Source organism: Trichosurus vulpecula, chromosome 4, assembly GCF_011100635.1.
Source record: "Trichosurus vulpecula isolate mTriVul1 chromosome 4, mTriVul1.pri, whole genome shotgun sequence".
NCBI lineage: Eukaryota > Metazoa > Chordata > Mammalia > Diprotodontia > Phalangeridae > Trichosurus > Trichosurus vulpecula.
Genome location: NC_050576.1, coordinates 257,856,686 through 257,869,757, shown reverse-complemented (window position 1 = coordinate 257,869,757; position 13,072 = coordinate 257,856,686).

The window sequence follows — 13,072 nt, the reverse complement described above, 5'->3', positions numbered from 1 at the left end:
TTTTCTGAAAGGAAAGGGAACTTTTAAAAGGTCAACAATCTTACTTTAATTACAGATAAGTTGAAAATACAAGCAGACAAAGATCATTTACTGCTTAAAGAGAAAGGTAGAAAATACAAGCAGAGAAATTAGCACAGAGATCAACAGACAGGGCTACAGCTGTCTGAACAAAGTAATACAACCACCTACATATCCCACCGGATGGGGGGAGCATCAACATCTGAGTAGTTGGGGGGGGGTGGGGGGGGCTCTTAACAAAATGGCTACTCAGAGTCCTGTCCAGAGAATCAAAAAGTCCTTCTCATGAGCAAGCCCCCAAAGCAAAATAGCAACCTCAGAATATATATACCCTTTTGGCTAATGGGCTTATAGCCAGAAGGCATCACAACCCTTGTGACTCAGTGCCTAATTAGGTTAGTACCAAAAGGTGTGAAAGCCTTCCAACAAGCAAGCCTTCCAGTAGGCAAACCTCCCCCTAAGCAGCTCCTCCTTAGACAAGTTCCTCCCCCAGTGTCTTATGTGAATCAGGATGTTATCACAACTGTGATTCGACACATGTGGTCACATAGGCCTATTAATGGATGGGGAAGATCTTCCTATTCCATTAACATTACACAAGGTTGTCATGGGGACCAAATGAGATAACATATGCTTTGCGTACCTTCTAGTACTATATCAATATTAGCTGTCGTTATAACCATTGTTGTTTTACAGATTAGGAAACAGAGGCTGGTTTTTTGGTTTGTTTTGCCTTTCTTTGTATCTTTGTGCTTTGTACATCACCAGGCATGTAGTAGGCACTTAATTAATGCTTGTGGACAGGACTTGAGGCTCAGAGGTTAAGTAACATGCACAAATACCCATGGGTAATAAGTGGCGGTAGGCAAAGGATTTGAACTAGGCTCTCTGGCTCTCTTCCTTGTTATAAATCACTCCAGTCCACTACTACTACATCTATTATCCCATCACTTAACTTTTCCGTGCTTCAGTTTCTTCATCTGTAAAATGAGAATTGAACTCTGGCAGCCTCTCAGGTGACCTTCTAGATCCAAATCTTTGTTCATATGGCAACATGAAATCAATAAGTGGGCCATTTTAGATACAGATATTCACATTACAGTCAATTTGGGAGTCAATTATAGTCATTTATAGATATTCAATACAGTCGATTATAGATGTTCACTTTACAATCCATTTGCCTTCCTTGCAGGAAGAAAGTCTACCCCTTAGGGGAGGAAATATTATCTATTCTAATTAAATCAGTCACATCCTCATTTGAACACCACTCCAAGACCTGGATTGATTTTCTTTGGATTTTTAACATGATAAGGAATGGAATTCATCTTCTCTATTCAGGTTGAGATACTATGAGGGCCTTCTTGTGTTGCTTGGCCCCAAAAGCTCTCTTTCACTTCTTTGGCCTTTAGGAATGAGTGTAATTAGCCCCTTCCACTTTTCTGGTCCTGACAGGTCTGAGTTAGAGGTAAGCATAAACCTTGCTGACTAGACTAGAGGCTCTGTGACAACCAGGCATGCCTGTAGGGGGCAATCAAGCCCTTTCCTAGAAAAGCAAACTAATCATCTCCTGGAACTTGTGCAAAACTGCAATATGCAATCAAATTTATAAAGGGCAGCTCACTGCTGCGTTGTCATCAGCGTCCCTATTATTGATGTGGTTTTGAACTACAGCTGGTATTGATATGTTTTTATCATCCCTTAGTTTCACTGAAGAAATTCTAACATTAAACACAATGGATAGCAACAAGGGCAAGACTTCAAAGCGCGACCTCCCACTTGTTTCTTTTGGAGGCTTTGTGCACTATTTATTAACCTCTTGGAGTTTTATAAACTGTCTGTTTGGAACTCTATCAGAAATCATGAGATACCTGATGGCCTTCTGCCTTAGACAGAGGAGAATCATACTTCTTTGGATTTTTCTACTGGCTCCTTGTCCTCTTTCCAACCTCTTCATGTAGATGGTTCCCCAAGGTTCATTTGTTGCTGTTATTCAGTCATTTCAGTAATGTCTGACTCTCTGTAGGATTTTCTTGGCAAAGATATCGGAGTGGTTTGCCATTTCGTTCTCCAGCTCATTTTATAGATGAGGAAACTGAGGCAAAGAGGGTTAATGGATGGTGAACTCAGGTTTTCCTAACTCCAGGCCCAGGGCTCTAATCAATGTGCCACCTGGCTGAACCCCATGGTTCATAAGATCATACATTTGGAGCTGGAAGGGACTTCTATCCAGATGGAGATTTCTTAATTTAGATTCTCCAAGGGTCTGTAGATAGATGTTTTTATTGTTATCCTTTGTCCTTTGTTCTCAAAGAGGGCCTGCCCAGTGGTACAGTGGATACAGCGCTGGATTTAGAGTCAAGAAGACTCATCTTCCTGAGTTCAAATCTGGCCTCAGACACTTACTAGCTCTGTAATCCTGGGCAAGTCATTTAACTCTGTTTGCCTCAGTTTCCTCATCTGTAAAATGAGCTGGAGAAAGAAATGGCAAACCACTCCAGCATCTTTGCCAAGAAAACCTCAAATGGTGTCACAAAGAGACTTGAAATGATTTAACGACAACTATAGATAGATAGATTTCAGGGAGTCCGTGAACTTGGATAGGAAAAAAAATTCCATCTTTATTCTCACTAACTTCTAACTGAAACTGGACATTTCCTTTAGTTATTTAAAACCCTTCTTCTGAGAAAAGGTCAATAAGTTTCAGCAGACAGGAAAGGAGCCCGATGACCCAAAGAAGGTGAAGAACTCCTAGAACAACCTTTTCAGTTTACCAGTTACAAAAGCCAAAGCCCAGGGAGACTAAGTGATGTAACCTGAAGTCATCAAGCTAGTAAGCACCAGAAGTGGCATTGGAAGTCAAATCTTGGGACTTTGGAGCTAGTGTTCTTACCACTCCATTGTTTCTGTCATGGTACCGCTATTACTGGCTCTCTGGTTTCACTCACCTTTGGCATTCTCATTCCCTCCCAAAGCTTTAAATCTCATGTCTGTGTAGAGAACTACCAAACCTTTATGTCCAGGCCTGAATTCTTCAACAACATTCAAACCTGCCTCCAGGAAGTTCCATTCCCAATGGTATCTCAAATTCAACATCTTTCTCCTTAAACTTGCTTCTCCTGGCTTCACTATTTTGGTCAGTAGTATCCCCACTTGTCTGGTTTCTAAAAGCTTGATTCTAAACCTTGATCTTAAATTTGACTCTCCTCTCTCTCCCTCAACTCTCATCCAGTTACCAAGTATTTTCTGTTCTATTTCTGTAATAGCTCTTCCATGAAGCTCCTCTTTTCTTCCACACCCACTCCCCTAGTACAGGCCTTCCAGATCAAATACCTGGCTTACTGAAAAAGAATCTTAATAGTTCTTCCTGTCTTCACTGTCTCCCTCTTCAACCCATCCTCCTTATAATTGCCACACTTTTGTTCCTTGAGGATCAAACTGGTGATTTCATTCCTCTGCTAATAAATCTTCAGTAGATCCCAATTGCTTGCAGAATAAAGTTCATACTTTTTTCTACTCAGTGCTCTTTTGGGCAACTCACTTAACTTCACTGTCTGTCTCAATTTCCTCAACTTGGAAAATGGGGATGATAATGGCACCTACCTCCCAGGGTTGTCGTGAGAATCAAATGAAACAATACTTATAAAGCACTTATCACAATTCCTGGCACATAGTAGGCACTTAAAAATGTGCAATCCAGAGTTACTGGTGGAGATCATGGCTGTGCACAGCAGCTATGCACAACAGTTGATCTTTAATAGGAGAGAAAGGAATGAAATTTAAGATGTTGCAAAGAACAGCAGATTAAACTAACAAGACTTAAGTCACAAGAGGGACTTAATCATCTAATCTTTGTCCTACTCATCTGTAGGTCGAGTTCAGAATCATAAGTTACAGACTTTAAGGTATGTATGGATTAAGGGAAATTAACAATGAAGTCATGAGTTTTTGTTTTTATTTGGGAGGAGTTGTTTGTTTTTTGGTGTTTGGGGGGGATGGGAGGTTAACTTTCACTAAGAACTAAACAGTTCTGGAAACTGAATTTTGGCTATGTCATTTCTAGAGGTTTTCATTTGAGAGTTTCTTTCAGGAGGTGATGAGTGAATTCTTTCTCTTTTCACCTGGCCTTCTAGTTCTAAAGAGCTGGAAAGTTTTCTTTTATGATTTCCTGAAAAATGATGCCTAGAGTTTTTTTTTTGTTATAGCTTTCAGGGAGTCCAGTGATTCTTAAATTATCTCTCCTTGATCTTTTTTCCTGGTCAGTTGTTTTTGCTACCTTATATTTTGTTCTTTTTTTAAAGTCTTTTGGTTTTATTTTAATAATTCTTGCTGTCTCATGGAATCATTATCTCCTATTTGGTCAATTCTAATTTTCAGGGAGTATTTTTCCCTTGGCTAAGGTTTATACCTCTTCTTCCAAGCTATTAATTCTCTCCAATTTCTTTTTCATATTTTTCATTTCTTTTCCCATTTTTTGTCTTGCTTTTTTTGTTTTTAAAAGTCATTTTAGCTATTTTTTCTTCTTTTTTTTATCAATTCTCGCTTCATCTCTTTCAGGAGTTCTAGTGAACTTATGCTTAAGCTGTGTTTTTCTTTGAGGCTTTATCTGTAGATATTTTTAGTTTTCTTGATCATCCTGGTAATAACAATCACTCTTTATGGTGGGATTCTTTTTTGTTTGCTCATTCTTCCAGTCGACTTTCCGGTAATGGACTGTTAGGCCAGGTTCTGTACACTTTTGGAGGCCAAGTCTGGGTTAATCTTCCACTACTTTCTTTGGATACTGATTGTTGTGTATGTCAAGATCTTAGAAACAGCTCAGGCTGGGGACTTGAAACCTTCGTTTACTTCCAAAATGGTCTAATCTGGGGAAAAGACTAATTTATGTAATTCTGATCTGAACTCTACAAGTTCCTGAACTAGGTTTCCATCTAAGCAGCATTAGCCGTGGGCTTGCCTCTGGTTAGAATTCCAGTAGACTGTTGCTGGAAGTCACTATCAGCCAGCTGGATAGCTCCACAGGTCTAGAGTGACAGAACTGAAATCTCCCCTTTGGTTTGGAATTCCTTCCCTAGTTATTCCTCTACAGGCTTCATATAAGCTTAGATACTGAAATTGAGACCCCACTCCACTCCTGGGCTCAGAACCACAAAGGTATTGTTTGTTCCTGAACTTGCTCAGCACATAGCCTAGGGTCCACAACAGCTCCTTACCCTGAAATGCTACCCCTAGGTTCAGGTCCCCTCCTCAGTCCACCCTGGATCTGTAACATAGAACTGGGTAGTGAATGACAAAGCAGTTGGTTGGCACTTGGTGCTATATTTGCAAAGGTCAGGCACTGTTCCATCCCCTAACCCCCATACAGATCCTGGGATCTCTTACTAGCCTGGTAGACAGCCTCAGTACTCTTTAGATTCCTGTATTCTGGGATGCTCCACTACTACAGGTTAAATACCATCCTCAAATGGCACTGTTTCCCTATGTTGATATGTGCTAGAAATACGAATCACTGTGATTTTTTTCTTAGATTTTCCCCAGGACTCAACCTAGTGCATTTTCTAGATCTTTGTGGAAGAGTTTGGGTTGTTGGGAAGCTCAGCTATATTTCTTCCCACTGCTCCATCATAGTGGCCTCATAATCCTCATTCCCTTAACTTACATATTAAAAGATTGGAGTGCAAAGAGGTGAAGTGACTTAGCCTTGGTTGCAATGATAATGACTTGAACTCAGGTCCTCTGACTCCAAACTCAGTCTTCTTTCCACTTGACCACATTGTGTTTCTAATGTCTTTTGTACATTTTCAACATTCCAATTACATGTAAAAATCCACTTACACTGTTCAAATACCATATCTGAACTTGCCATTTCCAGCTTTGGCATCTTGACTCAGTGTAATCAGTGTGGTCCTATGTGATCATTGTTCTGGTTAAATTCTTGTCCAAATCTACACACTTTATTGACAAACTTTCTCTTTATTGAATTGAAAAGCTTGAAGAAGGGAAAGACTGTGAGTAGTGAGGTTCTTGTCATACAGAAAGAATCCAGGAAGATATGGGTGGAGTTTTTTTTTATTACATTTCATGATCATTCAAAGATTTTGGCTCTAAAGTTTTAAAACAAAGCCAAAATATTCTGCAATTGTTTTGTTTTTCCTTTGGGACGACATGAATTATTTTAAGGGGGTAGGGGTGAAGGTGGAAGAAACAAACTAATGAAAAGTGCACTCAGGGCCAAAGAGCCCTGTAATTGCATGACGTAAGTGTAAGTGAATCAGCTACATATGGACTGGATCTCCTTGCATTTTCGTGTGATTATAAAAGGAGAATAATGAGTAAAATAATGTTCTTTTAAGTTGTAATTTTCCTATTAGAAACAGTGCTTTCAAAACGACAACCAAAGTCCTATTTGGACTTAGATTTTAGCAGTTACATCAACAGGGGAAATCATCTAGATTTTTGTCAATCAGCAAAGCCCATAGAAAATATTTATTGAGTACCTGTGTTTTTCATGGCCCCATGACAGATACTTGTTTAAGTAATGGTTCTGTTGTTTGTTTGGTGTTTTTCCTTTCTAGAAAAAAAAAAGAGTCCTGGAAATTTACTACTATCCCTGGAGTCTTAATTGGCTGGGCTCTCTAGGTTTGAGGATTCGGGTAAAGGAAGAAAGGAAGAACTGTGAATAAAAGTTCATTGTAATAATCGAGTGCAAGGTTTGTTTTTTGGTTTCAGATTGTTGTTTTGCTTTGTTTTGTTTTTGGTAAATAGATAAGTCAGATGAGGGAATTAAGTGGAGATGAAGCATTCATGCTTAGGAGCTTATGAATCAGGGAAGAGAGAGCCAGCCAAGCCTCTTTTATATTGGTGGTAAATTGACCAAAGGGCTGGGGGGGATGGGAGGGTCTGGCTAGGCTAAATTAGCAACTGGGATAGGGTAGGGCTGATCACTCATTATCATAGAGCCCCTTCCAATTGGTCAAATAAATATGCCTTTCTAGATTTCTTTTCACCTGTTTTCCAGGTCAACTGTTTTTGATATTAGATGTCTCACATTTTCTTCCATTTTTCAATCTTTTCATTTTTTTGTACTATTACTTGCTGTTTCATGGAGTTAATGATTTCCGTTTGTTCTCTTCTAATTTTTAGGGAGAGGATTGCTTGAGTGAGGCTTACTAAAGTAACCAACTTTCACTTCTAAGCTATTCATTCTCCTCTCAGTTTTCTCTGGACCTTCTATTTCATTTTTTTAGTCTCTTGCTTCATTTCTTCTAGAGAGTAAGGAATTCCTTATAGAAACTGTCTGTTTCGTTTGTTTCGTCCAAGTCACTACTTGGTGGTTGTTACAGAATAATTTTCTCCTTCTTTGGGGGATCTCTAGACCTATAATGATTTTTACTACTTCTTGAGGTTTTCTTTGATTTATTCCTCTCTCCAGATTTAGTTTCTGAATAGAAGTTTGTGACAGAGGCAAGCTAAACCCTGCCCTATATTGTTCAGTGGAGCCCTTGGCCCTTCTTGGTTTCACCCTGGATTTCTGCACTGATCTCCACCACCCAGAGTTAGTCACTTTCTTCCCATCCACCCCTTCCCTTAATCTCTGAGACTCAGAGTGCTGGAGCTTCATGATCTTCTGTGATGTTTCAGGACAGAATGCTAGGGCCCTTAGAGCTCCCAGATACCTGAGCTGTCTGGATCCAAGCACTGCCATACCCTTGTAGTTACTGCCACTTGCTGGGGTTTCTAAGGTCCCCACCCTTAAGCTTTCTAACTTCCCTTGTTCTTTCAGAAGGCAGGATGGGGAAAACCTCCACTCTCACTACCTCAGAAAATAGAGCCATTCAGTCCACACAAGCCCTGCCACTGATTCCACTGGCAGGCTGGGATTGTTTTCCTGTGGTGACATTGATGTTGCTGGCAGGCCCTTTTCCCATTGCCCATGGATTTCTGACTGACTTTTTGTATAGTTCTGGCTTGTAAGAAATCAGTTACTGTAGTTTCTCACTAGATCTCTTGATCATTATTTGGTCTGGTATAAATTTCAGGTTTTTGCCAGAGTAGGTATATGGGAGCTAGGTGGTCTGCTTCCATTCAGACAGCCATCTTGGCTTAGTTTCCCCTGGTTTTCAAGATTTCTTCTCTTGTGCTCATTTGGAGTATATTAATATGTTGATTTTCCAATTTTAAAAATTATATGCTCCTTTATCCTCTGTTTTATTAAATAATGTGAGAAAATACAAGTTTGTAGGTCATAACTGTAGAGATTGTTGTTGTCTGTCCTTTGTTCTCAAAGAGGATCAAGTTGTGGAGATAACTTTTGTTATGTTACATTCTGTAAGTTGTAAAATGCACACATCTGTTCCCTTGATGGGTCAGGGTATCCTGTTCTAGAGAAATGTCCCTGAAATAAACTGTGTCCATCCCTTCCTGATATCTAGCTGATGTTAAAGTTGGCCTTTACTGTCATTGGTTTAAATTATTCTTACTAATGCTGCAGAATGCTGCCTAAAAGTGCTGTATAAAGGAATGATTTTGTACTTCACTTGGTGTAGATGTGACCATGTGTGAGCATCTACCCAGCTAGCCAAATAAAGACCTTTTTGCTTTATTTCCAGCCTCCTGCTTCCCTACTGACCCTGTCCTCATGGACCCAGTGAGATTGGTGAGTAGTGACTCCCCTGAGGGTCAACCTCAAATTTAATTCCACCACAGTTGATGTTTTCTTTTCTTTCCCTTTCCCTTCTTTCTTTCTTTTCTTCTTTCATTCCTTCCTTCCTTCCTTCCTTTTCTTTCTTCCTTTTTTTGAGACTACTAGGTCTCCCTAATTTTGCCCAGGCTGGAAATGCAGCAGTTACTCATAGGCCTGACTCTACCATTGATAGGCACAGAAGCTCTAATCTGCTCTATTTCTTACCTGGTCTATTTTGCCCCTTCTTGGGCATCCTGGTGGCACCCTATTCCCAAAGGATCACCATATTGGTGCCAGATCTAGCAACTCAGTGGAAGTCAGAAGACGGAAACAGAAAGGGAAATATTTAAGATGAAACCAGATTTTTTTGCCTATGAAACAGGTATTTTAGAGAGGACAAGGGAAGGTAGGTAGGCAGGTAGCTTTAGAGTGGGACTTGGGTAGAGGGGATAAATTGAGGAAAATAGAAACAACGGGTTAGGCAGTGGAAGACTGGGAAAAGGGGTTGAATGATGACCACCAGGGTTCAGAGTCACTGGAGGGGGAAGAGTATGACCAGGAAGGAGTTTATTAATCATGGAGGAATCAGTTTAGGTAAATTTTCATTTTCCATAGAGGTTTGGCCTTAGGGTAGAGGCCTTTCAGGGCCCGAGGCAGTTCAAGAGAAGGGACCAGTGGTGAGAGTTCAAGGAATAGCATAAACTGTCTTTCCCCTAAGGCAGGAGAAAAGGCTAGAGATTAGAAGGAGTGCTCTTTCTTCCTTCTCCCGGAAGGGAGGAGGAGTCTGGAGCTCCTTGGTGTTTCTCCTTCCATCAGAGGGCAGTAGATCCTCTATCCCCACATTGATCCCTCTAAGTTACAAATAACAAAATGATATTAGAACAATTCCTTAGGACAAGTCCTAGATAACTTTCTCTGATCAATTCTTTAATTCTCCATTATGAACCAATTCTGGAAAAAGAACTTCTAGTTTAGGCCTCTTGACACCACTAGGATAAGAAGGAAAGACTCTCCTGGTCTCCATTTTGAGCTTCCAGACTTTATTCCTAAGGTCTCAGAGGTCACAACACCTGCAGAACTGAAGCTGGGAAAGAAGCCACAGATTTTGTTTTCACCAGCTTGCAGGTGTCTTTATCTTCCCCTTTCTGTATTATTCTTGTTCACTCATTTCGGACTCTTTATGACCCCATTTGGGGATTTTTGAGGCAAAGATATTGGAGTGGGTTCCCATTTCCTTACTCCAACTCATTTTACGGATGAGGAAACTGAGGCAAATGAAGATGAATTGTCCTGATTCCAAGCCCAATGTTCTATCCACTGCACCATCTAGCAGCCCAATAACAGCAGATATTACCCTCCTCTCTGTAAAATTCTGGTTTTCTAGGCTGCTTATATATTCACATTCCATATTAAGTTATTGAAACTGTTGCTCTGGGCTCTCTGACTTTATACAGATGAGTCTATGCTCTGAGTGTAATAAAACTGTGCAGATAACTATCTCTGCATCTTTGATTTGGTGACTGATAGCTGTTCCTAAGCAATGGACACTTGGATAATTTTTATTTCATAATGATCTGCATTAAATCCTTTTTTCTTCCTTATCAAAGATATATCTGTCTGTGAGGTGCACTGGGTGGAAGCTCTGGAAGAAACTGTTCTCTTTTTAACAGTTAGCCCAGAGTCCATACAAGAGCCAAGGCACTTAACTAACCCACTAACAAGAAACACCTTTTCCCCTAAACTTTGGTTGGATTAGGGCAGTGATCAGACCAAGAGAAGGAAGATGTGAAATTATCATCTGAGTTCACCTTTGACCAACAAGGAAGGAGAATACTTAGGAGGAATCATCTAAGGCTTAATTGGTTTTAGGAAATGATTCTTCAAGGATGTGCCCAAAGTTAAGTAACTTTTGTTCTGTCCCTAAAGCAAACTATGACCTAAACTGTGAACCCTTGCTCAATCTGACTGTAGAATGTTTTCTGTTGTCTGGGAATACCATGAATTATAAATCTGAAATGGCTTGTGTAGGACAGATTCTCCAAGGACACGAGGGACATGGTCATTTTGGATTTTTCTGTCTCTAAGCAGAAACATCTTGAGACTAGAATAAGATAAATTAATAAATATGGTTTCAGACAGACTTGTGCCTAAAATACAAAGTTCAGAATTTTCTTCCATGGAGGTTATCTAAACTAGCAGTGTCAAACTCTCCTGTAGCAAGTGCAAAATGAGTACATCCTGAACTAAATTAAAATGTGATTGGAAAATTATTAAGAAAATAAATAAAAATACAATACAACACAGATGATGTTAATTTGTGGTTTTCTAAGTCAATATGCAGCCCACAGAGATGAGTTTCTATTTGAGTTTGACATCAATGTTCTAATCTGCCTCCTTTTTACAGATAAGGAAACTGAGTCCAAGAGATGTGACATGATTTACTGAAGCCGCACAGAAGTGTCAGAGATGAGATTGGAAGTTGGGTTTTCTTGACCTTGGGGCAGTTAGGTGGCTTAGTGCTGGGCTTGGTGCCAGGAAGACTCATCTTCCTGAGTTCAAATCTGGCCTCAGAAGCGTACTAGCTGTGTGACCCTGGCCAAGTCACTTAATCCTGTTTGCCTCAGTTTCCTCATCTGACAGAGTTAGACACAACTGAAAAAATGACTGACTTTCTTGACTTCAAGTTCAGAAATTTAAGCACTACAACACACTCTTCCCTCTCAATATTAATTCTTCTTAATGAGCAAAATGATTTGTCTGAATCTTTTTTTGTTCTTGTAATTATATGTGGTCAAATTTCTCTCACAGTGTCTTGCTTACCAGCTCTTCTTATTGAAAGAGAAGTAAAATATAATAAACTACACAAAGACTCTGTAACAACAGATGGTCTCGTTTGTTGTAAAAATTTATCTGCAATCTCAGATTGGAGACATTAGGAACTTTCTCTGAGACTGCCTCACCCCTGCTGTCTTAGATCAAATAGATTTCTTTAACAATTGTAAAAATATCAGATCACTTCCTCATTGTGTGGCTTGAATGGAGGCAGAATAGACATCTATAGCCTGTTCTCCAAACTGTCTCCAAAGGAGACTTTAATTCCTGCCAGGAGAAGAAGCAGGAGGTTGAGATCAGACACTTGCCCACTCTTCTCTCCTCAGTGAGAGCGGGTACTGGGATAGAATTATATCTGTCTGTTCCCTTAAACATCGTTAGTCTAGGAGATGGGATTTTCAAGCTCATGCTAATTTCTAATTGCTGTTAATTAATGTGAGTAGCAGGACCCAAAGCTTTATATTGAAGGTTTCCCACCAAATACCAGTTCCACAATGAACACACATAGCAATTAGCCAAGAAACCCATTTATTCAAATAGCAAAACAGAAATCAGAGAAAGTGCACATAGAGACTACATACCAGACAAAATAGAGTGAAAGCACTCTCTCACGGGGAGCAAGGTAGCTCAGCTTAGCCAAGAAAGAGGTTTCTAGATCTCACTGGAGAGTAAATTCTCCAAAATCTCTAGTGTAGCGCTAGGGATAGGGACAAGATGGAGACTCGTCAGCTCCTCGCATGTCAGCTTCTTCCCGGAGTCTTTTCCCTTAGCAACCTGAAGTAGAGTTGGCCTTATCCATCTTCTTCCTCAAAGCTGGAAGCCAGAAGTGACCAAAGCTCAAAAAGTCTGAAAAGAACTGAAAAGCTCTCATCTCCTGCAATCTCACCATCTCCACCTCACCCCTGACTTAGGCATAGGACATTGATCTCCACCAGTAAGGAAAGAATCTCATACTAAAGAGCTTTAGGACTGGGATTATGCTATGATAATCCCAACCGATAGAATTCCCTCCCACCTCAAATCTTCAATTCAAAGAATATGTTGAAGGATGGTAATTTTTAAAAGAATCTTTGTATTCCCAATGTCCAAAACCACCATACTACTGAGGTCATAGTAGATGACTGATCAAAGTTCATTGAACCGAGTTTGTGAAGCATTTAGTGCTTTTGTGAATTATTTCAATTCAATTGATAAGTATTTTGATTAAGTACCTACTATGTGCAAAGCACCATACTAGGTACTGGGATTACAAAGCCGTTAAACAGTTCTCATATTCAAGGACCTTAGAGTCTAACGGAGAGTCTAGAATGTACATACAAATAAGTGTGATAGAAACCTTGTGCCAGAATTTAATTTCTGTTTATTTTACAATATAAAGTGAAGCTCAGTTTTTCTAAGTTGAATCTGGCTCAAGGATATTTTCATTGGCATATCAGGTCTTTTTCTGCATGATCTTTCTTAGGCTCCCCATTGGCTTCACCTAAAAGTCCTAACCACATAAGTCAGGATGTTTTAAGGAGGCTTAGGCATTTGTGTAAGCTT